We start from the raw sequence: 23436 nt of genomic DNA, 5'->3' as shown, positions 1-23436 counted from the left end.
CAAGGTAAGAGACTAGAGAGTAACAGCATGGACTATTTTAATTAGGGTGTTTAGGGAAGACCTTCTAGAAGAAGTGACATTTGAACAGAGACTAGAATGAAGAATGTTACTCTGCTAAACAATAAAAGAAAATAATGCACTAAAACTAAAATATAAATTTTAATTTATCGGGCAGCCCCGGGTGGCTCAGCAGTTTAGCGCCGCCTTCAGCCCAGGGCATGATCCTGGAGACCCAGGATCGAGTCCCGTGTTGGGCTCCCGGCATGGAGCCTGCTTCTCCCTCTGCCTGTGTCTCTGCCTCTCTCTCTCTCTGTGTCTCGAATGAATGAATGAATGAATGTTAATTTATCAAAAATAATCACATGCAAAAATTCCTTTTGTAAAAATCATTTTACTTTTTATTACAAATAACTTCTTCATAGTCCAATAATATGCTGCTTCCACATCTACGTTGCAAGATAGTTTTCAGGCCCAAGCCATACTCCCAAAAGAGTCTGTCATTCACCTTGCTAACAAGGCATGTTTTCCCTTTAGAAAGTCACTCAGGAAAGAGAGAGAGAATTACCACTTATAATATGCTAGGTTCTCACATTCACTCATATTCTCACTTTTATTCCTCACAACTACCTTTTCATCAATAAGAAAACTGTGGTTCAGGGATCCCTGGGTGGCACAGCGGTTTGGCACCTGCCTTTGGCCCAGGGCACGATCCTGGAGACCCGGGATCGAATCCCACGTCGGGCTCCCGGTGCATGGAGCCTGCTTCTCCCTCTGCCTATGTCTCTGCCTCTCTCTCTCTCTCTGTCTCTCTATCATAAATAAATTTTTTTAAAAAAATTAAAAAAAAAAAAGAAAACTGTGGTTCAGAACAGCTAAGTAACTTACCACCGTAGTTAGCTAAAAGAAGGGCCAGAATTCAAATCATATCTGATTTCAAACCCATACTCCTTCCATACATAAATTTGTCTCATTTTTACTGAGCGCATCTCAGGACAGATTGAAAATATGATGAAGTGACCCTGTCCTTGAGAAGCTTCTCATCTCAACACTAGAGCCCTAGAAGACTATGAAACAAGCCTCCTCGCCTCAATCCACCCATCACTAACCCTTCTTGGTTCTGTGTTCAAAACTTTACAGCAGTTCTAACAGAAAAGCCACATAAAATCTCCAAAATAATCAACATCATCATTTCCTTGCTAATTCTGGAGAAGGCTTCCTTGCCTTTAACTTTTACTCCCATAAGTAATCTGTAGTTATAATTACATTCCAGATGAATGGGTAAAAATCTGACTGTACTGGCTGCAACCATTATGCTCTCTACAGACTGACCAGGCCTCAGGGACTTGTTTACCACTAACAAGTAATGTTTGTAAAACTCTATAAAGGCATACTAAGTACTATCATTATTACTAGGCTACCAGTTTAAATGTAAATTAAGAGAGGGAAAGGGGAAAGAAAACACATTAGGAAATCAGGTTTGGGACTGCTACTCAGCAAGATGTAAGCAACATCTGAACCACAAGGGTAAAGAACGTCTTAACTGAATTTGTTAAAGGATATTGAAAGCAGTGTTGCTGCTATAAGAAAATAACTCAAAACAGAAAGAAGGAATGGAAGGAATAACAGAAAAAGAAGTCAATATAGGCAAAGCAGATGTTAGGGGAAAGGAAAGGATGCATGAAAAACATACACTGGAAAAATATATGATTTCTTTTAAAAAGCATTTTATAGCAGCAAAACTAAAACACCAGAATCTGAAAGCAAAACTAAAAAGTCTAGAATGTGAATAAAATCCAAAACTGGATTGTAATTTAGCTTAAACTGGACCACATGGCACAGTAATGAAAACACAAACTCTAGAGTCCAATGGTCCTATTGCTCTTCATTTTCCTCATCTGTAAAACGGGAGTAATTCTTACTTCAAAAGTTAGGCCGGCAAACAGGCAGCACCCAAAGGCAGCCAGTTCCCTGTTCCCGAGCCCTCTCCCTGAAACCCAGGCTTGAGGAATAGCTTCAAACACATGGGCCGCCTAATAATGCAATAATCCTCCCAGCCAGTGCTCTCCCGCTTGCTCATATTGTCCTCCCTGGAAAACACTTCCTAACCCCCCAGTTCAAATTACATGATACCCCCCACGCTCCCTCGGCACCTCTGTTCTAGCCTCATGGAACCTATCACACTGTGCCATAACCCACAAGCTCTTCTGGCTCACCACCTTACAGAAGCTCCTTGAGGAGAGCCATCAGACAGCATCTTACCTGACTACTTAGCTTTGACATCTAGCATAGCGCCCAAGTAAGCTCTCAAAAAATGTGTGATTAAATAATTCTCACTTATTCCAAGTTGGAATAGAGGCCAAGCAAGCTTCCCTGGGGCAAATATTGACGTGAAGAATGTAAAGAAAAAACTGGAGTCTGGGTGAACAGTCCATGCTTTGCCCTTACCTGACTTGGGACAGTTACTAACCTAAACCCTCCAAGCTTCCCATATAAAAAGAAGGAATTCAACTAGAAAGTCTCCATGGTCCCTACCACAAGCAAGGACATATCATGTTCATATTTTAAGATCTTTTTTTTTAAGATTTTATTTATTTATTCATGAGAGACGCAGAGAGAGAGAGAGAGGCAGAGACATAGGCAGAGGGAGAAGCAGGCTCCATGCAGGGAGCCCGATATGGGACTCGATCCCAGGTCTCCGGGATCATGCCCTGAGCTGAAGACAGACGCACAACCACCAAGCCACCCAGGCGTCCCCATATTTTAAGATCTTAACATTCTTATTCTACTACATCTTGATTAGTTATTGTATTAGTAGTTACTATTATGAAAATTAACATCAGGGGCACCTGGGTGGCTCAGTCAGTTAAGCATCTGACTCTTGGTTTTAGCTCAGGTCATGATCTCAGGGTTGTGAGATCTGACTCGTGCATAAACTCTGTGTTGGATGTGGAGCCTGCTGAAGATTCTCTCTCTCTCTCTCTCTCTTCCCCTCTGCCTCTCCCACCCACTCCCTCTAAAAATAAAAAAAAATTAAAAATAACATTGGTAGAATGCTTTATTGTCCACTTCACTCATAACAAGCATGTGATGCCCCATTTTACAGATGGGGAAACTTATTCAGAGACAACCAACAGCCTGCAAAAGTACAGAGGGCAGGACTGGCATTCACTGCTTCCCTTTCTCAAGCTGAGGAATGGACAGCTCCAGGGACACATGGTAGGATGCCAGGGGAGCCCTCAGGGATCCTAGGGAAGCCAAAGACAAACAAAATGCATCTTTTGGAGAATTAACTGTACTCAAAAATTTGGGAGACAAAGTGTGTTTATATTTTTTTAAAATAGGATATATTACTGAGTACAATGTAAAATTTGTATTAAAATTTAAGATAACGGCGTGCCCGGCCAGCTCAATCAGGGAACATACAACTCTTGATCTCAGGGTCAAGAGTTCAAGCCCCATGCTAGGTGTACAGATTACTTAAAAAATAAATCTTAAAAATAAATAAATAAATAAATCTTAAAAAAAAATTAAAGGGCAGTCCGGGTGGCTCAGCGGTTTAGTGCCGCCTTCAGCCCAGGGCGTGATCACCCTGGAGACCTGGGATCAAGTCCCGCGTCAGGCTCCCTGCATGGAGCCTGCTGCTCCCTCTGCCTCTCTCTCTCTCTCTCTCTCTCTCTCTCTCTCTGTGTTTGTGTCTCTCATGAATAAATAGATAAAAATCTTTAAAAGAAAAAAAATTTTTTTAATTAAAGTTAAAACTTAATGGGCCTAGACTCCTATTAAGGGCTTGAGACATACTACACTAAAGCGATGCCATGCCCTTTCTCACACAGAAAAGCTATCTGAAACCAGAACACTTAATTTATCCTATAATAGCGTCTTGAACATCAGGCTATATTAATCCAAAAAGAATAGAATTTAATTTCTAAAATAAAGTTGTGACTTCAGGGCATTACTGAGCAGGAAACACACGAACTAGTTTCTCTGTTCTTCCCTTCGAAGTCATTAAAAACACCCAGGGAAGTTACAATGTTAAATGAAGTCTCCCATCATAGGAGCCTTTTTTTTTTTTTTTTTTTTTTAAAGATTTTATTTATTTGGGCAGCCTGGGTGGCTCAGCGGTTTAGCGCCGCCTTCAGCCCAGAGTGTGATCCTGGAGACCTGGGATCGAGTCCCACATCAGGCTCCCTGCATGGAGCTTGCTTCTCCCTCTGCCTGTTGTCTCTGTGTCTCTGCCTCTCTCTCTCTCTCTCATGAATAAATGATAAAATCTTTAAAAATAGATTTTATTATCTATTTGAGGAAAAGACAGAGAGAACACAAGCAGGGAGGGGAGCAGAAGGGGAAGCAGATTCTGCGCTGAGCAGGGAACCTGATGTAGGGCTACTACATCCCAGGACCCTGGGATCATGACCTAAGCCAAAGGCAGATGCTCAACCAACTGAGCCACCCAGGCTCCGATACAAGCCTCTTTGAAAGCTAAGCATGACAGAAGAGGGGGGTAGGCGCAGGGGTGCACAGTCAAGAGAGGCAGCTACAAGGCACACTCAACTGCAGACATTATCAGCCAAACCACAAAGAATTACTGTGTGGCATCTGGCATGTCTCCCCCTCTCCCAAATTTGTAGTTCTGTACAGGAGAGGCCTAATGGGTCCCTCATTACCTCCTGTATGCAGGCTTCCTACTGGGCATTAACCTTCCAGAGTACAAAGCCAGGCTCTGAAAATCTTCCTTATAATTATCACGACCCCTGGAGAATCATGTTTTAGCACTCTGATAGTATGATGGTCCTAAAAATTTCATTATCCTACTTGGCTAATCGATTTGACTTTTCTTTCCACTTAAAGGAACCAAGTTTCCAATAAATGTGCTTTTGCGTTTTGCCATAGAGTCAGTGTTTAAATTGGAAAGGAAATCAGAATATCAGAACAGTGGGCCTGATACCTTTCTTGGTGGCATGTTCTCATAAAAAGTTACCCAATCACCTCCATTAAAAAAAAACAAAAAAAAAAACACTACATAGTTAAAATCAACATGGAACAAGCCCCAGAAAAACATGAATCATGGAATGAAATTACAGGACCGGATTTTTTTTTTTTTTTTAATTTCTTGAGAATTAAAGAGATTTAGGTCATTTCAGCACAGATGACAGGGCAGTAAGTTGGGGGGAGGGGTAGGTTCCTGAGGAACAGATGCTTTTTATTAACATTTACACCTCTCTCCTCCCCACCACTTTTGAAGACTTTCTACCAAGAATGCGAAACAGTCAGGACAGCGGTGTGCTGCTCCCCAGTGCAGGCTCCCCTTGGCAGCAGCAAATCACCTGACCCACTTGAGCTCCAGGTAAGAGCTAGACAGAGAACAGCACAGGAAACATCATAACTGGAAATCCACTGACCAGCAGTATCGCCAGCACTGTGTCTACTGGCAAGAAGTGACAAATTGTCAGATCTCATCTTACCAAAACATAGGGAGGGTGGAGAGAAATCCTCTTCCTGCCATTCTAAGGGTCCTGCAAGAATCCCAATGGCCGCCCAGATGCCTTCCCTGACTACCCCCAGCCAGCCAAAGCTTCCCCTTTTCCTGAATTCCTCCCCATACTTCCAGTCTTCCACACAATCCACTAATTGACTTTAGCCTACATTTTATGACTACTTAGTTTCGTCCTGGTGGGTCTTCCCTCTCCAGTTGAGTGCCAGTCCCCTGAGGGCAGGGTGGTAAATTTCCACTTTTCCTCACCCTTCCTGCCACAAGCTTCAGTCCTGGGGCTGTCTTGGTCCAATACCTGTGGTTTCAGGCATCTCCCTTCCTGGTGCACAGGGGCAAACTTCTGCAGACCATGCCTTTCAAGGCAGGAACTGTATCTCACTCATCCTAGCTCTGTAACAAAAACATTATGGAAACTCAAGGCACATTAATTGAACATTAAGTTAGATGAGAAAAAGATTTCCAACTTCCAGTTAATGATCCACTTATCGAGGAATACAGAATTCAGCAAGAGATTCCCACCTGATCGTTGGGAGTTGTGAGAAACCGACAGTTACCTACGTTTAGGACATCTTACTACCTGCCAGCCTCAGCCCAGGGTCTACACATGGAGACAAAAAATTTCAGCCAAAAAAATTTTACTGCTTGATGATAAAAACCTTACCTTTCCTTCACAGCGGGGTCAGTTCCCCACCCCCACTTGTCTAGAAGACTGTTGTGCAGAATGCAGACAGTCGGTAAAGGCTCCTTAAAATGAGAATGTCGTTTTGTATTTTTTAGTCAGTTATGAATGACTGATACTACACGAGCACACAGTTTCCTTACATTTTTCCTTTCTGCTCAAAATTACATTTTCTTCTGTGACCTCTGGCTCCCCTGGACCCAAAGCCTCTTGCTATGAGGGCACCTACCCCAACTCACCTCTCTCTACTGCCCTCCTGCGCACAGGCATCTGGCCTTTCCCTCTGGCCGCATGCCTTCTGCTCAGAACAAGCCTCAGCATCTCCTCCACAATTAGGCCTCCACTGCCTCTCTCTGGTCATCTTCCAGATCCACAGGCTTCACTTCCTTCTTTCTCACTCAGTAACTCTCTTCCCAGCTTCTGTCCATATGTGAAGTCAATATTATGACTCTCCCCTCTCCCACCCACCCCCAAATAATATTTCTTCCCTTACAAACGCTTGTAGAAAAGCACACAAGGGGTCCTAACTCTATGGAATCAGCACAGAGGACCTTGGTCATAAGACGTATCCTCTATCAAGTTAATAATTCTTAAATTATTATTTCCTTGACCACGGCAAGGAAACTCAGCTATTGCATAATACTTGATAGTTCAGATCACTTGCTGTTTGGAGAGTCCTGCTATATGAGGATGAGAAAATAGAGATGGGCAAATTTCACGCAATTTCCTTTGTTTGCTTGAGCCAGCCCAGACTTGCAACACCACAGTGACAGTTTTATCTTTCTTCAAGTACAGCTTTAACATCACAGAGAAGGACTTTAAGGGAGTGATAAATCATTCCCATCCTCAGTTCATTAGCATATCTATCCCGACAATACCCCAGAAAGGCCTTTCTCCGCTTTGCACAGTGAAAAAAATAAAGGGATTCTAGCCAGGGTGTTTACAGAATCAAAAATCCCAAACAGCGGAAGACAGCAAGAGGCAGCTCAGATGTTTCGCTTAAATGAAGGACTTTCTTGAAGGCATGAAGAAGGGTAGAAATATTTTGAGGGAATTAACAGAAACCACTGACCACTGCTACTGCCTGTTTCCAGTGGAATGTCTTTACACCCTTCTCAGTAAGTGAGGCCATCTTATTAATTCCAAAATGTATGAATAGAATCCAAGGAAAATAACTGGTCTTCTTTCCCCTTGCAGAAAAATTCACATGAATGTCCTTAAAAAAAAAAAAAAAATGCTGAAATTCTCCCTGCCAGTGCTCTCTGCTTTCCTGGCTTCTGCATTGTGACAGCTGGAACTGATGGCGTCTGGGTGAGACACCTTAACATCTTAAACCTCATGCGTGATAGGGATGGATTTTAACTAGTGATGCTGGAATCCCGGGTCTGTCAGGGTGTCTGTCACGAGCATCTATCTACTCACAAGGATTTCCAATCTTACATATTTTCCAGTTTCCATACCGATAAAGCTCATTTTGCTGGGCCGAAGAATTTTTTCATCTTTAGACTAATGCTAAATACATACCCATACAGTCACAACAGGGTAAAAAAGCAAATTTCCCCCTTTCAGTTGAAAATCGAACGGCTTGTGCACTATTTTGCCAGACATCCTTACACATGATGCAGTCTTTTTAACAGGCCATTTTCAAAGATGGGAAAGACACGCGAAGATTTTAGCACCAACTGACGGTCCGCCTGGTCGTTTCCTTAAATGAGGGTTTTATAGATCTACAGAAGGTTACAGAATACGTTTCCAAAAGCTTCACTAGTGTGTACTGACGGCAAATGCTACCCCCCCCAAAAAAAAAAAAATTATGGCTCCTCCTCAGTTGTATGCTGTGAATGTAAATTAAGAAGCAGTAGGTAACGCTCCTCGATACAGCCTTTATGACTCCACAAAAATAAATGCACACACTCACACACACACACACACACACACGGCTTATCTCCGTCTGAAAGCTGATTCAGAGCTTAATAGGAAAAACGTGAAATAAAACTGCTTCCTTCAACGGCCCATTATCTGAAGGGTTCTTAAATTTCAAAGCACGTCCACGGCCGGCCGTTCATCCATTTCCATTTTGTTGCTATGTTTTCAGATTAAGGGTAAGGAATGTTCCACACAGAATCCTCTCCACAGGTCCCGATATTAAATCGCTGTCCCCAAGTGGGGTGACAGGGTGAAAACGTGGCAAAGCGTGTACGTGAAGCGAGAGAGAGCCTGGCGCCTCGAGATGAAATCTTAAATACCGTGGCAGGGATCGTTTTCATTTTCTGCACCTCTGGGAGCCCAGCCTGACCTTTGCTATTAATCAAAGCTGGAATGTGTGCGTTTTGCCCCAAACTGGAGCCCAGTACCCGCCTGCCTTCGAGGCCGCTGCAGCTCCCCGATTATGAATCAGTCAGAGGCTCATCTGCAGAGGAATGACTCAGTATAAACTTTTAAATAATGGCTCAAAAAAAAAAAAAAAAACCCCACCGGCCGCCAGCCGGGGGGGGGGGGGTGGGGGGAGGTCGGCGGACGCAGCCCCCGAGCCTGGCGCCCCTCCCGCCGCCGAACACACACGGCCCCGCGGCGGACGCCGGCTCTCCCCACCCCGCGGGGCTCGCGCTTTCCAGAGGCCTCGGCACCCCGTTTCCTGAAAAGCTGCGGGCACCCCGGCCCGCCGGCCCCGGGCCCGGCCTGGAGGACAAAGTTTTCCGAAGTTGAGGCGCTCGGGGGGCGGGCGGGCCCGGGCGGGGGCGGGGGCGAGGCGGCGCCGCACCGGGCACTCGCCGCCGGGCGCCGGGCCTGCTCCGCCCCGGCCCCGCTCCGGCCCCGGGCCCGCCGCCGCCGCCGCCGCCGCGGGCGCGGGAAGGAGCCGCCGGGGATGCAGCCGCCCGCCCGCCCGCCGCCCGCCGCCCAACACCTCAGCCCCTTACCCCGCGGTCCGCCCCGCTCGGCCGGCTCAGGGGCTCCGGGCGCGTCCTCCGCCGCGGTCCGCAGCGTCCTGCTCCCCGGGCAGCCCCATGTCGGGGGGCGGGGAAGGGCCGGCGGCCGCCGCCGCCGCCGGCTGGAAAGTCCCTGCTGGGCTGCAACCCCGGCTCGCGCACGCGGCGGCCGCGCCGCGCCGCGCTCCCTCGCGCCCTCACGCACCCTCTCGCAGCACTTCCTCTCGCGCGCTGGAAATCCCCGCCGGCCGCCGGAGCGCGCCCCGGCGCGCGCCCGCCCCGCCCCCGCCGCCCGCGCGCGCGCGTGGGAGCGCAGGACCCGGCGAGCGCGGCCGGCCCCACGCGCACGCGCGCCCCCGCGCTGCCCCCTCCCCTCCCCGCGCGCACGCGCACGCGCGCACACGCGCACGCGGCCCGTTGCTAAGGCCCAGCCCGCCCCGCGCCCGCCCGCCGGCCTTAGCAACGGCGCGGCGGCGCGAGCCCGGCCGGCCCCCGCCGGCCCCCGCCGGCCCCCGCCGCCCCCCGCGCCCGCCGCCCGCCCCCCGCCCCCTCGCTCTGCGCGGCCCGCGCGCCCCCGCCGTCCTCCGTCCTCCTCCCCCTTTCCGGGTTAAAAAAAAAAAAAAAAAAGCCACGCAGCCGCGTGTGGGCCCCAAAGGTGCAGGTTCGGCGGCGGCCGGGAGCGATGGCGTCACCCGGTTCACCCGCGCAGCCACGCTCACTCCCGCAGGCGGCACCCTGGACACACGCTCGCTTGCACCCGCGCACTTGCCCCTCACACTCACGCTCACACGCCCCCGGGCACAGACACCCTCAAGCCCTCGCACCACACACACACTCACACCCGCCGCAGCACACGCGCGCTCACACACGCGCAGGTGGGTGGGGCTGAAGGTGACTCAAGCCATCTGGGCCTCTGCGCCCCGGTATGGAGAGCGGGATGTCGGCGCAGTTGTTTGCCTGGAGTTTCCTCTCCTTCCTCCCGGGGCTCCTCCCACACCCAGGAAGCTGCGCCCGGGACTGGGGACTGGGTGGCCAGGGTGCCACCAGGGCCCCACGCTCGCACCTGGCGCGGGCGCCCGGGCCGCGGGGTCCAGGGCCCGCGCAGCCTCGACGCCGTGCACCCAGGCCTGTGCGGGACGGGGCGCGGGGGGGGGGCTCCAGAGCCGGCCCCCGCCCCGGGGTCCCCGGGGTCGCCCTGGCCCTCTTAGGTCGCACGCACCCCGCCTGGCCGGGCCTCTCCCTGGGAGGCCAACTCTAGCATGTTTACGAGTCAACACGGAGGCAACGGAAGGGGCTCTCCGTGCCTCTCCTCCCGTGGGGGCTCACGAAGATCCCCGACAGAGCTGACACCAATGTGACCAGCGCCGGCCAGTCTTCCTCCTTATATTCCCCCCATGACTCATGAGAGTCGAGGCAGGAAGTCCAGCATCTCCGGCAGCCTCCCCGCGGAGCGTTCCGGAGCCCTGGACGGTCCCCGCGGCCCGACAGGTGTATTCTGCAGCCCCAGCACAGAGGGGCCTGGTACCCCCATTCGGGTTGCAGTGGCGCCTCCGCTGGGGCCACGGAAGGGCACAGCACCTTGAGTTCAGACCAGAGGACCCGACATGGCTGCGGTTCCCCACCCCGACCAACTCTGTCAAGGTGACAGGCCTGCGGAGGCCAGCCCTTGCACACAGACCCCTGGGCTCTGTGCTGAGCCGAGGTCCCCGGGGTGGGCTCCCCTGTCCTCGTGCTGGGTTCCCCTCCAGAGCCCTGGGTGTCCTTTCCTGCCTGTTAGACGTTGCAGTGACCCCGGCCCGAAAGGGTCAGGCCCTGGCTGCTTCCCGTGCCCCAGACTGCAGGGCCCCTGCTTGTGGGCCCACCTCCTCCCAGGTCCCCAGATCCGCCCCGACCACCGTCCTGGGACACCGTGGGCCAGGTGCTCACGCACCTGTTAGGGGAATTTTAGGCCCGTGAATAGGGTCTCATGAGGCCTCTCCCTGAATATGATGATCAGGCCCTCAAGTGGCACCCATGCAGAGACCTTGCCCCCACCGCCCCATGGAGGTCTAACTTGGGCCCCACGCTCTATGTATGACAAGGGCTCTTTTTAAGACTTTGCCAAAATAGGACTGCCAAAAATTCTCCAGACTGGGCTATTTTTGTTCTTTTAAAATAAGGAAGGAGGTAGAAGTTTCAGAGATCCATCATCAGAGGGGTTTTCTGGGAACTCCTTTTACTCTCTACCGAAGCCCTATGGAGCCACCTGGAGAATGAATAGATTCAGGTACGGCCAAGGGTGGAGCCCTCTGCTGGTGAGACCTGCTCCTTGTCCTCGTCCCCTTCCACCTTTCCTTTATCTTCTCCAACTGTCTGAGTAGTTCTGCATCCCCTGCTTTTAGGGACGACAGGAGGACCACACAAATAATTTTTGCCCCAAACAGTGCAACCGCTCTAGGGGGGCGGGTCCTCTGTCCCCTGCAGTTCCAGCCGGCGGGGCAGCAGTGATGGGCGGCAAGGAGGGCCAATCACAGCTCTCCTCCGCGTCTCAGAGGCAGCCCTCTCTGTTCCCTATGGCAACGTGGAACAACAAGCTGACACCATTTCTGGACAAAGAAATTTCTCACAGGGATTTATGTAGCATTACATGTTCTGTTTGCTCTATTTCTGGGAGAAGTGCACACAGATATTAGAGCCACGGCTCAGAAGCCAATGGAGTTTGTTTTACAGAGAAGGGGAAAAAGAATCCATGGTATAGTGTTAGGGGACTTTAGGCCCGTGAACAGGGTCTCATGAGGCCTCTCCCTGAATATGATGATCAGGCCCTCAAGTGGCACCCATGCAAAGATTTGCCCCCACCACCCCATGGAGGTCTAACTTGGGCTGCAGTACCCTGGCAGCTTCTCCCACTGAACATATTAAATGTCACCTCAGGAGGGACCAGAACACACAGCAAAATAAAAACAGTTATACTGTCCACACAAGTGGCTTCCAAACTTTGAATTTTACAGCACAGCCCAGTCGTGTATCATGTATGTGTGCATACACACACACATATATGACAACACTTAACCTCAGACATGTGACATGCTCTATTTTCTATCCCATTCTATTTTTTTTAAAGATTTTATTTATTTTACAGAGAGACAGGGTAGAAAAAGCAAGCATAAGCAGGAGGAGCAGGAGAGGGAGAAGCAGACTCTGCTGAGCAGGAAATGTGACATGGGGTTCAATTCCAGGACCCTGAAATTATGACCTGAGCCAAAGGCAGACGCTTCACCGACTGAGCTTCCCAGGCACCCCACATTTCTATTTTTTAAATACTGTTGCTACCCTCTCCATTCACTGTTGGTTTGTAACCTGAAGTTTGAAACTGCCTTCCACTGAAAAAAAGGCCAAGGATGGTGGATGGGGGCATGCCCCAGGTTTGGGGTGGTCAGTATGGAAAGCCCCCTGCCTCCTCCTGCTCCACGGTCAGCGTGCATCGCAGTGGCCGAGCTAGGGGGCTGATGCTACCAGCCCCTCTTCCCTTCAAGTGGACCGTGGCTAAGGGCAGAGGTGCCCCAGAGAAGATGCAGGCTGCCTGTGCCCCTCTCTGGTCAGGGACAGCAGGAAGCAAACACAAGGGAAATGGGGCCTGGGGAGGGACAGGGTGGCTGAGGTCTACAAACCTAGCCAGAATTCTTGTGGAAGTAATAGGAGCAGGGAAGGTGGGAGATTTGGAGAACTGGCCACATAAAGCTTTAATTTTCTCTCATTTCTGTGGGCTGCTCAGGGACACGAAGGCACTTTGGGAAGACCCATTCTGTGACTTGCACATGTGTGTGTGCACACGCACTATCTCTGGCACATTTTCTCCGTCCTTCTGGAGAATCTGAGCATGGGATGAAGTCACACCAAGCAAAAGGGGGTATTTTTCTGCAGACCTCGTGGGAGACAAGGAAGAGGATTTGCATTAAGAACTACACAGCAGGGGATCCCTGGGTGGCGCAGCGGTTTAGCGCCTGCCTTTGGCTCAGGACACGATCCTGGAGACCCGGGATTGAGTCCCACGTTGGGCTCCCGGCATGGAGCCTACTTCTCCCTCCTCCTGTGTCTCTATCATAAATAAATAAATAAATCTTAAAAAAAGAAAAAAAAAAAAGAACTACACAGCAGGGGCACCTGGGTGGCTCAGTTGGTTGGGCATCTGCCTTTGGCTCAGGCTGTGATCCCAGGGTCCTGGGATCAAGCCCCGCATTGGGCTCCCTGCTCAGTGGGGAGCCTGCTTCTCCCTCTCCCTCTGCCTGCCACTCCCCCTGTTTGTGCTCTCTCTCTCTCTCTATCAAATAAATAAAATCTTAAAAAAAAAAAAAAAAGAACTACACAGCAGACTCACAAAACCTGCTGTGAAAATCTGGGTGCCTGCCTTTCAATCCTATGCAGAAGCTTCGCCTCCTCTGGGTGATCACTGACCTCCTCCCTCAACCTGCGGGTTCATCACAGCTCCTGTCCTCCCCACCCTCCCCCAGGAATTCAGCTCCAGCCTCAGGTGGCACGCTCCACTTCGTGAACAAGCCAGTGGCTGGTGGAGTCCTACCGCCAGCTCATCCTAGCCCAGCAGACTCCTAGGCAGTAGGGGTCTGCTCCTCCCTGCTCATTAGAAATCAAGAGGGAGAAGGTTATTGGGTCCAAATTAAGCCTTGGATTAATGAGATAAAACGTTTGAAAAGTACAAGAATCGTTCTAATTCATCAAAACTGCAATGTGACATCTCACTATGAGTAAAGGCAAATGTGGTGCCCTTCCCCATCTCTCAAGGCTGGTGGCGATGAGCCTGAAATGTCATATGATGTCAGATCAAAGCCACTTTTCCCACTGTCCCCTTGCTCATTAGTGCATTCAGTCAAGACCTGCTTGTTGTCAAGACCTGCCAGCTCTCTTCCAGCATGGAACCAATTAAATGCTTGCCCTTTTGGAGCTTACCTTCTAGCAGGTGAAAACAAAATAAATTGCAAGTGAGTTTATAACAAAAACTCTGAAGCAAGCCAGAGCAGAGAAGAAGAGAGAGGCTGGGGTGAATGGCCAGGGAAGGCGGTAGGGAAGGTGTCAGATAAGGTATCACTTGCATGTAGACCTAAAAGAAAAGAGGAGGGTACTATGTGGCTATCAGTGGGAAAAGCGCCCAGGAAGAGGGACCAGCATGGGCAAAGGCCCTGAGGTCAACAAGCACTCGGGAGGCCAGGATGGCTGAAGCCAAGGAGCAGGACAGAGTCACAGAGGATGAAGGCGAGGGTGGGGAATAGGGCTCAGGGGTGCTGGAGACACAGGGCCTTTCGGGTCATCAACAGAGCTTTGGTTTTACTCTGAGATGGGGGCCACCGTAAAGTTTGATTGATACCTAATACTCTATCCAAACTAACTCTACACTTGATCTTACTTCATTGTCATTCAGCTAATAAACATATGCTGAAAACCAGGCAAATGTGAACGACAATGGGACATTTTCTCGTTACATGATGCATGAGATAGATCACAGTTGATAAAGCTTGGTGTTAGCAACTAGAAACACAAATCTCCTGGGTATTAAAAAAGAAAAAAAAAAGGAGGTTAATCCCTCTTTACCCAGTGAGTGCCCCCACATCCAGGACTCTCTTCCAAGAAATAATACTGAATGCTGGGAAACCATTAGGTCCCTACTTCCTGCAAACCTGAAGAAAGGGTATGAGCATCACCGTTTATCTGGGTGCCATCATGGTGGTGTTCTAAACCAGCGGGTGCTTAGAGCCCCATGGGGGTGAGACCCCACAGCACACAGCCTGCAGGCTGAGCATCTCTGGCCACAGCAGTGCTGTCCCTTGCAACAGCCGGAGCTGCTCTCAGTGGCCTAGTCCCCTGGAAAAACCAGGGAGCTAAGGTTTCCTGTGCTCACCTTCTCCACCCACACTGGCCTCCTGGGAGCCTCTGTGACTCAGGCCAACCCAGGCCTCAGAACCTTTGCCCACGCCCTTCCCTCTGCCCAGAGCACTCTTCCTCTGGGTCTCTGTATGCTTCACTCTTTCTCTTCCTTTGGTCTCAGCCAGTGGGAGCATTCCAAATAAAACGTGCATTTCCAGGACTTACCATATCCACCTTCAAGCGGGCCCTTGGCCCAACACGGTGGCTTCACACCCAAGCAGGAAGGATGCCATGGGTCAGGCCCCCAGCTCTTCTTGCCAAAGGGTCCCCAAAGTATTGTGGTGATGAGGTCCCTAGGAAAGGTGAACCGGCGAGGAATTCACTAGAACAGGAGAATGCTAGACCAGGAATTGAAAAAGCAGAACTCTGCTCATGACTAACTGTATAATCTTAGGAAGGCACCTTACCTCCCTAGCCCTGGGTTTCCCCTTTTGCAGAGCGGAAATAAGACTGCCTGCCTTACCCCAAGGGGGCTGTAAAGGAGGATGATACCAGCGGGGCCATGTGGCCAACATGTCCCTGAGAGGTGCCACGATGCCCAAAAGAAAGGCACAGGGCTGTATTTCAGGTGTCAGTATACATAAAGGACCTGCCCGGCTCTCCCAGGGTACAAGGGATTGTTTGCATTGCAGGTGTTCATCATCAGTTGCCATGGGTCAAAATTACATTTCGCCTGGGTATTTTGGGGGGATGTTACCTAACCTAGGACTTTCTTATTACACTTTCAGGGGTGCCAGCCCCATGCAATGTGAAATTGACAGACAAACCTCAATATCTGTTCACTGCAAAGCATTTTCAGAGGAGCTGGTCCTCGGGCCTCCGCTGCCTCTACAAAAAGAATCACACCAACCCCAGCGCCTGGGGTGCAGTGTTCTTCAAACAGCAGCTGGCAGTCCATCAATAGATAATAAAATCAGTCAAGTGGGTGTGACCAACATATTGTTTAAAAATGAAATAAAATATGGGGATCCCTGGGTGGCTTAGCGGTTCAGTGCCTACCTTCAACTGAGGGCGTGATCCTGGAGTCCCAGGATCAAGTCCCGCATCTGGCTCCCTGATGGAGCCTGCTTCTCCCTCTGCCTGTGTCTCTGCCTCTCTGTGTGTGTGTGTGTGTCTCTCATGAATTAAAAAAATAATAATAATAAAAAAGAAAGAAAAGAAAATAGAAAATAGCAAGAGGCTTCACACCTAGTAAGGATTGGTATGGTTTCATAAAACTCTTGTTTTAGTTCTGCATGAATGGTTCTGTTCACGTGTCTTCAGGTAAAACGTCTTTCTCACTGTGGGCCTCGGTGAAAAAGTCTGAAAAGCCACTACTCTCAAGGAGACACGACTCCGGTGTTATTTCTACAACTGTGTAAAAGCTCTTTTCCTCACTTCTGCTGACACATCTTTTTTGTGTGCCATGCAAAATGCAAGTTCCACCCATTCTGGGATGAAATAGTCAAGATTAAGAGAGTCTGAATTAACAAGGTTTGTTATATTCAAAAAAACTCATGATGATGGGCTTTCATTCCTCCTACTGTTCCTGAGCAGTCCCAAGTGGAGAACCCTGGGGCCTGGCTTCACCATCACCTGGCTTCACCATCACCTGGCTTTGGCCCAAGGGGTCTGCTCCCTCTCTCTCTCTCTCCAGGGCTGCTGCAGGCCTGACTTAGGGTAGAAGCCACTGCCACTCTCTCTGGCAGAAGGCCCTAGGCTGCCATTAAAATATTCGGCTAAGTGAATGAATGTGCCAATGAATGAATGAATGAATGAATGAACGAATGAACAAGTTCATTCTGCCTCAAGCCAAATCCTTCCTGTCCACTTCATGTAACTCCAGTTTCACGCTGTCAGATTTATCAGCAAGCAGCTCCCCACAAAGGCCAGGACTGGTTCAGAGCTAGTGCCAGCTCCAGAATCTCCACAAAGTTTATGATGTGATCATCTGTCTAGAAGAGTGTCCAGAGGACCTGTCTTGAATCCTTATTGCCATGACAACATGATTCCTTTATTTAATATGTGGACTTGAGGTAAATGTGGGGAGCTCCTGAAAATTGGGGGCCTTTGGCCAACCCCCTTGACCACACCACTGTGTCCACTTCTGCGTGGACACAGGAGAAACCCAGGGCCTGGTATCTGCCCACCCGAAGCCGATCAAGAATCTGCTCTAGAACACCACAGATTTTGCCTCCCAGGGAGTTGCCACCATAACCAGCTCTGACTTCATTCTTTCTGGCCGGGTTGTGTTTGGGGCAGCCTACATGGACTTGTGTCTTGTTATTCACCTGAGGCATGTGAACTATGATTAATCAAATCAACTACAATGAGAATTCCCAAACTCTGGTGGCATTTTAAGGCCTCAAGAGTAAGCTGAAGCCAGTGTTGGGTGAGCCAGTATGAAAGAATCCAGTTTGGCCCTCCTTTGTGGAGGTGGGCCTACGAAGCGGTTCTTGGAGGGGGCAATTGGGGTGTGGAGTTTCCAGTCTGGAGGCCAAAAGGGATCTAAGTAGGCCTGTAATTGCCAAATCACCTCTGTCCTCTGTCCTAGGTAGCGAGCATAAGAACAGCAGATTCACAAACTCATGTTCTCATTACACCTCTAGCTAATCAATGGCTCTAAGATGTTAATTTCCATGAGCGATTTGCAATGTAGATGAGTTTTCATAACTACCACATTTGAATTTCCCTCTACTATTTTTTAACATGGGCCCAAATAAGCTCATTTCACAGGAAGATCTAACACTGCTACGTGCTGATACCTGAAATGACAGTTTTAGGGCTTCTTGAAGTCACTAATCACTGCTCTGCAATTAGCAGGGCACCTAAATAGCCCTGCTTCATCAGGCTAACAAGAGTTTGCTAAACACCAGCTGTATTGTACTTCCTAAAGCCAGGGGACCCAGAGCTGGCCAACAAGCCTTGAGGACACCATTAAAGGGACCGAGGGCTGGCGTGGACATCTACCTGGGCTCTCTACGGACCCTGGCCCACGGTCCAGGTGTCTTGGGCATGCCCCTGTGCCTCTCCAGTGGCACTTCCCCTCTTGTGGGGGATATAAGAGACAGTGAGAGGCAGTCGGGCAGGGCTCCTGTACACCGTCCTCGTGATGCTGCCCGTGAAGCCACAGTGGGGGGAGGCCCTGCCAGGGTGGGCACTCAGGCACTCAGGGCGCAGCCTGATGTGGCTGCCCCTGATGGCTGTCACAGGAAATGGCCTTTCCTCCCTTGCTGTTTCTTTTTGAGTATGAGGCAAACTAAAAAATTTCCCCACAGATGGTGAAGGAACCAAAGTCGGACACTCTAACTTTGGTTTGGGGATTTTGCTCTTCTGATGGGGCCGTTCATTCTGCAAGTCCAAATGCAGAAACTGAGATGCCAGCACTCAGAACAAGGCTGTCCCAGGCCACTCCCCAGAAAGAACACCAACTGGCGTTCACCCAGGGCCTCCCTTGGACTCTGCCTGTTGTAGGGAAACAATCTGAATAGGCATAGGCTCGTCCAAAGCTGCCTGGGTGATCGAGAAGTGGGATTTGGGGGGCGCCTGGGTGGCTCAGTTGGTTAGGCGTTTGCCTTCGGCTCAGGTCATGATCCCAGGGTTCTGGGATCAAGCCTCAAGTTGGGCTCCCTGCTCAGTGGGAGTCTGCTTCTCCCTCATCCTCTGCCCCTCCCCCTGCTTGTGCTCTCTCTCAAATAAATAAATGAAATAATTAAAAAGAACCTGGACTTGGGTATTCCTTTCCTGCTTCAATCTGAGTGGATGTCAGGTCTTTTGAGTCTGAAAAGAAAAAAAAATGTTAGAAAAGGATCAAGGAGAAGTACCCCCAGCTTGTCTAGAGCCTTGATTCCATTTTCCCCCATCACTTTTAAGGATAAATAAAGTTGTTTTTGCCCCAGGATTGATCAAAAAATAACATCCACCTGTATATCTTTGAAACACTCATTCATTCCTATGCTCACAATGTCCACTGGGCAGTTGAAGAATGGGCCTGTTCTGCTGATAAATCCCAAAAAGCTGCTCGGCCTGCGGTGGTGATGAGCAGGGGGGAGACCACATCTTCCCCTCTGTGGGTAATGGCCTGTGAAGGGTCTTCCCCGCTCCCTCCTCTTCACTCCCCTTAGCCCAAGCTTCAGGGCTCCCTGCCAAGACTGGCTGCAAGGAGGGGTGAATGTGAACTTGCTGAAGTCATTTTTCAGTGGTTTTTGCCCCCAGAGAAGGGCCCGGCTACCACTGGGTTGTCAAAAGACCTGAAACTAATAATGCAATATAGTCTCTGACATTTGCCCAGAAAAACAAGGCAGCCTAACATAGAACTCCTAAAACCTTTTGTAATCAGGCAAAATCCAGTAGCATCATTCAGGTCTATGCGTTGAAGTTAGGATCCTTTCAAAAATGCTATAATTTCGCCCCAAGCCATTGCTTGCCACTTACCATCCCTTTCTCACCCCTCACTCTCACCCGCCATTCCCCCGTGCCATTCCTGCCACCATCCTCCTCATCTTCCCCGGCCACCAATTATCTTCCCACCACATCCTCCGCACTCCCTTAACATCCTGTCCATGAGTGCTCCCTGCAATCACCACTGTCCTCCACATGCCTGCCATGCATTGCCTGCCACTCACCGTTTCCCCCATCACTCCTCTGCCAACCTCTCTCCCCCCACCAACCCCTACCTACCACTCTCAACCTCCTAGGAATGACGTGTGTCATTCTCCCTACTGCTCGTCCCCTAGACTCAGCTATGAGCAAAGCCTGAAAAGAGGGCAGCCTTCGTGAGCTGGGAATCGATGCCCACACCTCCAAATTGCATCTTAAATCCCAGAGCTCTGCCCCCAGGAATCACCTCCTTCCTGGACCTCTCCTGTTCTCCTGGTCCTTGAAAATTGCAGAGCCACACTCCTGAGGTTGGGGACTTGCTCTGAAAGGCTGGAGATGCAGAAGGCAGCCTGAGAGGAAGCCCAGACAAAATTTGGAAATGGGCACACTTCCAGAATTTCCAACAAAGAAGAAAGACCTTTAACCAGTCTGTCACAAAGAGACTTACTGTTGTGGAAGCTTCTCTCCTGGATTCTCTAGTGGAAGGGGGTTGGAGGGGCAGGATGGCTTGCTGGAGAACAAGGAGGATCTGTCTGGCTACAAACACGAGGGTCTCACTGTATAGGAACTTTTACTAACATTCATTGATACTGCCGTGAGCCAGGCACTTTGAGAGGCTCTGGGAGTGGAAAGAGAAATGGGACCAACAGGACAGACACACGTGCTTGCGTGCGCACGCATGTGCACGCGCGCACACACACACACAGAATTAGCCTGTGCACGAATGAGAGCAGAGGACCAGTGGTTTGGACAGTGTCTCACGTCCTCAGGAAGCTCCTCTTCTGTTCTCCATGATAACAGGGAGATGGATATTGTCTCAGATCAGTGTATGGTCACAATTACTGGCCAACAAATTAGACCAAAACTTAAGGCTTAGCCGACAATCATTTATTATCTTTCAAGGCTTCTGTGGGTCAGGAATTTGGGAAAGGTTTAGCTGAGTAGGGTCTCCCCTCCAGCTGCAGTCAAATCGCAGTGACCTCTGAACAGTATGGGGGTGGCTGAGCATCTCTCCACGTGGGCTAGTTGAGCTTTCTCACAACACGGCAGCCTCAGGACAGTCCGACAGGCTAGAGGCTTCAAGAATGGGTTTCCAGTCAACAAGGCAGGATCTGTATTACATTTGGTAACCTATTGGAAGTCACACAGTGTCACTTTCGGCATTCCCTGTTGGTTGCAAGCAGGGGGTGTCCAGGGCACCCTCTAGAGACACAAGTGGAATAGAAAATATCTTGGACCGTCCTGAGAAAATACAGTCTCCACAATTCAGTTCCTTGGAAGCAGAGCCTGCGAGGTATTTTGGGGACGTGTGATCTGTTGAGGTCATGTTTTTCAATAAAAGCCAACTGGGTAGAGAAGGAGAGTGGGGTAGGGAAGGGAAAAGAGCTGAGTGAGGGTGTGGGGTCCCAAAGGAAGTCATGCCCTCACTGGTGCCCAATGGGCTCAGGATGACAAGTCACGCCACAGTTGCCCCTGCCTGTGAACCAGTCAGCCATTGGCTATGAGCACCCCCAGGTAGAGACAAAGAATGTAAGCTGGGGTGCGTGGCTCTCATCAGCTGAAGCAATTCTCTGGAGAAGGCAGCTGTGAGCTGTTAGCAGCCAACACTCAGAGCATTTGGAGTCTAAGTGGGGCTCTGTGCTAGGCTGCAGAATGCCACAAATTCCTATTTCTGCATCCATGCCCTTCTGCATGTGACTTTGTTATTTATTTATTTATTTATTTATTTCACATGTGACTTTGTTACTCCTTCCATCAGGAGGAGTCTATGCCTCACTCCTTAAAACTGGGCTTAGCCATATGACTTGCATTGGTCAATGGGATATTAGCAAATGTAATCCATGCAAAGGCTTGGAAAGTGCTTGTTCATTGGAGTTTATGCTCTCTTGTGGCACTTGGAGCCATGAGACCATGGAAATGAACTCAAGGCAACTTCTAAAGGGACCACAGAGAAGAGAACCAAGGCATTCCAGTTAATAGCCTTGATCTGCCAGAAATGTGCATCCAGCCACCCTAAATCACCCAGCCCCAGCAGAGCCACATGAGTGAGCCCACAAGGTGAGACTATAGACCTATCCAGCTGAGCCCAGCCCAAACTTTTAATTCACAGAATCAAAGGCCAATAAATGATTGTTATTTTAAGTCACTAAGCTCCTGGGTTATTTGTTACACAGCAAGCCTATCTCATACAGGCACCAATAGTGCCCACTCCAGAAATCCAGTGGTCCCAAAGGCCTGCTAACTCTCTATACTTGCACGGATGGGGGAAAAAAAGGGACTGTCTCCTGGGTCTGGTTTTGGCCCTCTGACCCTCTGACTCTTAGGTGTGCCACTCACACTGACCTGCACAGCCATCAACCAAGAGCATTCCCTAAACCTCCAGAGTCCTTCACCCCAGAACTGAGATCTATGGAGATCCTCTGGAGCTCTTGAGGGTCCTGGAGGCAAATGGGACCCAGCCCTGGAGGAACTCCCAGAGCAGTGCCCCTTGTCTAAGTCCAAGCTTTTTGCCCTTGGGGCCCCAAACTTTGGATTTGGGCAAAAGTCAGGGTCACTGAGTCATCTCTCCCGTTATTACAGCCTCAAATTAGAGTCAGGGAATTGTGTCAGCAGGTTTAGGAAATGCCAAGCTGCTCCTTCTTACAAAACAATTTTTGGGTCTCTTGGATAAAGATTTCAATATTAAACATTAAGATTTTGCTATGATTAAATTCTCACTGGGCATGAAGAAAGAGCTGTAACTACATTTCAATGTAGCATTTGAAGGGATTTAGTGCTTTTCCATTAATTTTTTTTAAATGTCAAGGGTATATATCTTTCTTCGAGGACTCAGCCTATGGCAAATTTCAGATTTAAAAACACCCAGCGATGGACTTATGAGACCAAAAGAGGAGGTGAAAATCTACAATTCAAAAATTGTAAAACTGCTAAGTTTTCACTTAATTCAAAAATCATCTCAGTGGAAAATTTTGTAAGCTTCCCACACATAATCAAAGAGATCTGGTTTGGAATTGCAACTGAAATAAACCCTTGTAAGAGCTTGCTTTCTGAATAAAATGATCAAGCTGAGATCAAAGGAACTTGGGAGTGATTGGGTCTCATTACAAAAAACCCAACTGAAGGACCACGTTTATGCTGTCACCTGGAAACAGGCTGGACCCTCTCTCTCCCCTTCTCTCTCCCTTTCTCCCTCAGCCTTACCTCAAAGCCAAGAAAGCAAGCAGAAGGGACGGTCTTCAATTTTATGGAGCAATGAGATTTGTAGTAAATATTTATTAGCTGTTTAGTAAATATAATTAAATTTCTGGCTGAGCTTTACATGGCTATCTTATTGGAATTAGCTAAGGTTTACTTTCAAATCCAAGTGGATACGGTGGAGTAAAGCCACGCAGGTATTAAAGAGCAAATGATAAACTGATGCTGATTACAGCAAGAGGGCAGGGGCTTCCTGTCTCTGAGGGCCAAAGGGCCTGGTCAGGGAGCCAAAACCAGGGCAGATGCCCTCGTCTTGTGCCCTCTCTGCCCTGTGTGGAGGGGCACCACCATCTCTTGCCAGCACAGTGCCAGAGAAACTGTGGCTCCTTCCCCAGGAAGGAAGCGTGCATGCAGGTGCCTTCTAAGGGCTGGGCTCATCCACTCCAGCACCCATGTCACTGGGATCCACGAGAGAAGGCCTTTGGCCAAGATCCTACAGTCCCCAGTCAGCAGCTCAGAGCACAACCTCCTAATTCCCTCTCCAGTGCTCAGAACACTAACCCCACCCACTAACTCCTTCAATATGTCGGTGCTTTCACCTCCTAAAAAGAGACTTTTACCTGCAGTTTCATTCCAAGGCATGTACTCTA

General features: G+C 49.5%; 1 protein-coding gene across 1 annotated transcript in view; it reads right to left on the bottom strand.

The window, feature by feature from the left end:
• Window positions 1-9243, bottom strand: part of TRAF3 (TNF receptor associated factor 3) — a 116044-nt gene extending 106801 nt beyond the window's left edge. The window contains exon 1 of the mRNA XM_072840021.1: window positions 9089-9243. The gene's annotated coding sequence lies outside the window, so the exon portion shown is untranslated. The remainder of the gene's footprint in view (window positions 1-9088) is intronic.
• Window positions 9244-23436: the final 14193 nt, after the last annotated feature.

Source organism: Canis lupus, chromosome 9, assembly GCF_048164855.1.
Source record: "Canis lupus baileyi chromosome 9, mCanLup2.hap1, whole genome shotgun sequence".
Taxonomy (NCBI): Eukaryota; Metazoa; Chordata; class Mammalia; order Carnivora; family Canidae; genus Canis; species Canis lupus.
The sequence above is the reverse complement of the archived record's forward strand: the minus strand, read 5'-3'. Positions and strand labels throughout refer to the sequence as shown.